Genomic DNA, 5,114 nt, shown 5'->3' on the forward strand with positions numbered 1-5,114 from the left:
CCGGGGATGATGTCTGGTTTTATGGATGCTGTGTTTTTGGCTTTAGAGTGCAACTTTTACCTGCGTAGTTGTGATTACAGGGACTCTGCATTCTTCCTGTATAGATATGGGCCCTTTAGGGGGGGGGGGGGGTAAAGTTAGCACTGAATCTATCTGCCAGGATGTTGCCAATATCAGTTGGTTCTGTAATTTTCGTGCCATTGTGCTGTAACTCACAGCAGATCTGGGTGTTGCCATCGGGATTCCTGACATAGCTATAGAATGCTTTGTGGTTATCCTTAGAATTAGTGGCAATTTTGTTTTCATAGCTAGCTTTGGAGGATCTTATAAGGGATCTCAACTTCTTACTGAGGCTGACCAGAGAGCTTCTCCACTCATGGGATTTTACTCTCTTTTGCAACAGCTTCTTCCTTCTGTTGTACAGTTTGTTTATGGCAGGGGACCACCAGATTGGCTTTCTTTTTTGGAGTATAGCGTCTTGGTTCTGTTTGGGATAGCATGATCCATGCACTCATGTAAGTGCTTATAGAATGCATGTGTGTAGGATTCAGCAGTTGTAACTGTATTGTCCATCTGCATGGGTGTCATGAAGTTCACTACTTTTGTCTTAAGAAGCATGAAGTTGGCTTTGGAGAAATTTTTTTACCATGGTTTCCTTAATGGGGGGGTGGGGGTGGGATGTGGATATCAAGGGTGATTAGCTTATAGTCGGATCGGACCAACGAGGAGTTGACTTCAGGTGTGGAACACCGGTCACTCATGTTGGTAATGACTAGGTCTAGGATATTGTTGCCCCTGGTGGGGGTGTGGATAAGTTGATCCAGGGCATTGGAGTTTATGAATTCCAGAAAGCGTTGAGCTAAGGAGTTGGTACACAAGTAGTTTTCCCAGTTAATGGTGGGGTAGTTGAAGTCACCCATTACTAGGGTGTTTGGTTGAACCCTAATATTTTCCAGCAGTGGTGGTGCTGCGGTAGCGTTGTCGCCTCACATTCCGATGCTGTCCAGTTCGATTCTCAGCTAGAGTGTCTTCTGCGTGGAGACATGCGTGAATGGGCGTACCTTCATTGAAGGTTGTGCATCAGGGCTGGTAACTCGGCACGTCAAAATCAACTACCAATCATTAGCGGACCGGAGTTCCACTGTGGCGACCCCTAACCAGGAAAAACCGAAAGACACAACATCAAGAAAAGAGGAGTGGGAATCCTGGAGCATGGTGGGGGATCTGTAGCAAGCTACAATTTGGATTGCAATTTTGCCCAGAGTTAGTTGCACTTGGATAACCTCGGATGCATTATGCTGAGCAACTAGCCTGGAGGTGTGGATATCCTTAATGAATATGGACACACCTCCACCTTTGGTGTTTCGGTCCAGGTTACATGGCCGAAAAGTGTGGTATGAGTTAAATCCTGGTAGTGCAGGGGTGCTCTCTGGAGCCTTGAACCAGGTCTCAGTCACTGCATAGATATCGATGTTCTCCATTTTAAGGATTGCCTCGAGTGAGTGCATTTTGAGATTTAGATTTCTATCAGTGAGTAGCATTACTCTCAGTTTTTGCTTGCATGTTCCTGTTATGGTGGTGAATTTGTTATTTGAACCTTGCCTAAAAAAGGCACTATAGGGGCAGCAAGAGCCTTAGCCAGTATCCGGAATCCCAGGGGTGACAGGTGCAGGCCATCTCTGGCAAAGCATTGTGGTCTGTCGACCATGTCATCCCAAGCAGACAGATACTGGATCCTCTTAGAATGACACCAGAAGCTTAGCCAATTGTTGAAGTCAATCATTTTGTCCTTGCACTGCGGTATCATTCTGGGCGATGGCAGAATGCTACTCAGGGCTAGGGTCATACCTGCCTGGGCTACAAGATCGGAAAACTCTTCCATGTCTCTTTTCATGTAGTCCAGAGAGGTATGTCTCAGGTCATTCACACCAACATGGACAATGACAGAGTCATATTTGTACTTGTTGTGGAGTGACCTGAGTGCGTGGGTTATGTGGTGGATCCTGGCACCTGACAGGCAACGGACAGTAACCTTCTCCTTGTTTAGCCTGGTGAGTGGGACATCAGTGTGCCTGACTATAGAGACACCTATGACTAGTGTGTTGGGTACGTTGTTTTGCCTTATTGGCTGTGGTTGAGTGGCACACTGAGTCTGTGGGCTATGTGTCATTTGGGTTGTGTTGGGGGATGGAGGTTGCTTGCATTTCTGCTTTGGAGGTCTCTGTTGCTTAGACAGATTATTATTGAGAGCCTCCGCGAATGTTTTTGTGTTACTATGTGTGGATTTTGGTGGTGTAGATTTAGTGAAACTATGTGATGAGTGTGGTGCAAATGTTTACCTTCTCCTCATGACTGTCAAGTTCAGTCTTGATTGGAGAGAGCTTTACCTCCAGTTTGGCTAGATAAGTGCATCTCTCACAGGTTGTAGTGTTGGGTGGTAGGAGAAGAGGGTTGTCTGTGTACATGAGGCAATTTCTACATTGCCTCAAGATGCCCAGATTCATCAGACAGACAGGAGAGAACACTGGGAGTTGACCCTTGGACATGCCTGAATAAAAAATTATTTTCCTCTAGATAAGTGAGGAAAGTGAGTACAAGAGCTGTTTTTCTCTAAGCAAGTGAGAAAAGTAAGTACAAAAACTGTTTTCCTCTGGGTAATGAGGAAGGTTGAGTGCTATAGTAATTAGTAGTTTATTTAGTGCTTACAAGTTCTGAACATGTGCTGAGCACAAATAAGCAAATTTAAGTGCTAAAAACTAAGATTCTGTATCTGCACTAGATGAGTTACAGGACAGAAACAAGTACAAATGCAGGCTTTCAAATCAGAAAGTTGAGATAGATGGAACAGATTGCCCATTCAGGAAAATACCCCTTAGATGAAGAAAATATATTTAGGTGGTATTTCCCTGTATCTACCTTTAATAAATAGATACATAATTCAAAGGCAAGGAAAAAAAAACACCACCCCAGATGGGACTCGAACCCACAATCCCTGGCTTAGGAGGCCAGTGCCTTATCCATTAGGCCACTGGGGCTACAAAGATTTGCCTTTTCATTTCTAGTTATAAAAAGGTTATCGTCTTCTTCTTCCTCGTTAACATTAGCGTGATAAAAATATGTGAAAGTCACTTTTTATTTTCACATGCAAATTAAAACACATAACGACTTCATTACTTCTAGTCATAAAAGGTTTATCTTCTTTTTTAACGGTATAGCTTACAACACACGACGACTTTACTTGGATCAAGTATTTGTTTCCAATAGGAAACTTTCGTCTTTTACTAAGCAAAGAAACGGACAAAGTAAGCCTGACTCCACAGTATAATAAAGGATCAATGGACATTAGTACGGCCAATGATAATACTGGCTTCACAGCTACAATCAAATTAATCTAGCATAAATCGCAGATTACTCGTAATTCTTTAAAATCAATACCCACACCAAACACAAAAATAAATAGTCTCACGATAGACCCAAAAAATAAGTTATAGGTTAGTAAAGCTCTGTACCAAAAATTGGTTACTGTTCTTTTAAATAGGTGGAGACAGTATGACTGAAGCACTTTCCTCCAGCAGTAGCCCACCCCACCAGGAGACAAGGGTGTAAATTTCCAGTCTCGTTATACCTAATAAACAGAGCATGGGTAATCTGCAGTTTTCCAGAGCTAAATTTAGACGTCTAAAATGGGTATTGATGGCTAGCATACTTCGGTTTTTATTCCGATGTGATCTACGCTCAACAGCGTTGCCGATCTTAATAAAACTATAATCTCTTTAGACGCTGTAAACATTGAAACAGGTTGTGTCTCTACAGAAGCAAGTCGTGCCCATAATTACGTAAGTCAGGAGATCTAAAAAGTTTAAAACACAAATATGAGTAAACTGCGGTGACACTGTGTAAAATCTGACCGAACAACATTAACAAAATTACTGAGAAACAAATAGATTAAATACACCACAAAACATACAGTACTAAACCAGCCCCGCTTCAAAGTTGCTCTACTCATCTCTAAAGTACATCTCCCTAGAAATACTAAAAACTTCTAGTCGCCCCCGCAGCATTCCTACTGTGTTCACGTGTAATGGACTACCCAGCCTCAAGCACAGTGGCACAGCTCGCCTACACGGCGATTGAAACACACCCAATTAATTTATCTATTATGGTAATCGCGTGTTTTTATAGCTTTTTATTGTACCCAAATGTTTAAGGTACAGTTACAGACTATTGATTTTGATTCTGAGTTTTTATTTTCTGTATCATTGCTGCCTTCTACTAATATAATGTCTGCAACGTAGTTTAGGGATGATTTGCACCTGCTGTAAGGCCATTTAGCAGCACAGAAATTCACGTGGCAAAAGCGTTTACAAAACTTGAGGTACAGTGACAGATTAAGGGTAACAGTTTTTTTTTGTGTTTTACATTTTGGTACTGGGAAAACTAAAAGCAATCTTTTAGCTAGTAAACAATCTGCAGTTGCAAAATCTGTCCATAGACCATTATACTTTATTGGGAGGACAGGCACAGTAGCCCTATAGCAAGACCATATTGTATGGTTGCTGTTCAAAACACCGGAAGTATACCCCTCACTGGTGAGATCAGATCACAAACTAATCTCGCTGGAGGTCCTCATCCCACCCCCACCTGAAATAAAAAAAGACCACAGTAAAGAACTTCTCAAAAGCCGACTTCACACTTTTAAAGACTAGTGTGGTCTCCTTTAAGGCCCCCGAGCTGGCGGAAAACAGTACTCAAGCCGCTGAATCACTTACAAATGCCTTCTACCAGCACCTGCAGGACTGCATGGATAAGGCAATCCCAAGCAAAACAAAGACTCTTTGTACCAAAGGCAAGCGTCCAGTCTGGTGGACCCCAGCCATAAACAAACTCTACAACAAAAGGAGGAAGCTACTACAAGATAGAGCAAAATCCTTAAAAGGTAAGACACCCTTGATCACTATAAGTAAAAAACTAAGAGCTCTCATAAAATCATCCAAAGCAAATTTCGAGAGAAAAATAGCTAAAGACTCAAAAGACAATCATAAGGCCTTCTTTAGCTATGTTAGAAACCTAGGAGGAAACTCCCAGATATGCTCAGAACTAGTTCAAAATGATGT

General features: G+C 42.2%; 1 non-coding gene across 1 annotated transcript; it reads right to left on the minus strand.

The window, feature by feature from the left end:
- Nucleotides 1-2,962: 2,962 nt before the first annotated feature.
- On the minus strand, nucleotides 2,963-3,035 carry TRNAR-CCU. Its single transcript has one exon. It is a non-coding gene; the product is annotated as a tRNA-Arg (tRNA).
- Nucleotides 3,036-5,114: the final 2,079 nt, after the last annotated feature.

This window comes from Protopterus annectens, chromosome 1.part1 (genome assembly GCF_019279795.1).
Source record: "Protopterus annectens isolate FY-2018-M chromosome 1.part1, PAN1.0, whole genome shotgun sequence".
Classification (NCBI taxonomy): domain Eukaryota; kingdom Metazoa; phylum Chordata; order Ceratodontiformes; family Protopteridae; genus Protopterus; species Protopterus annectens.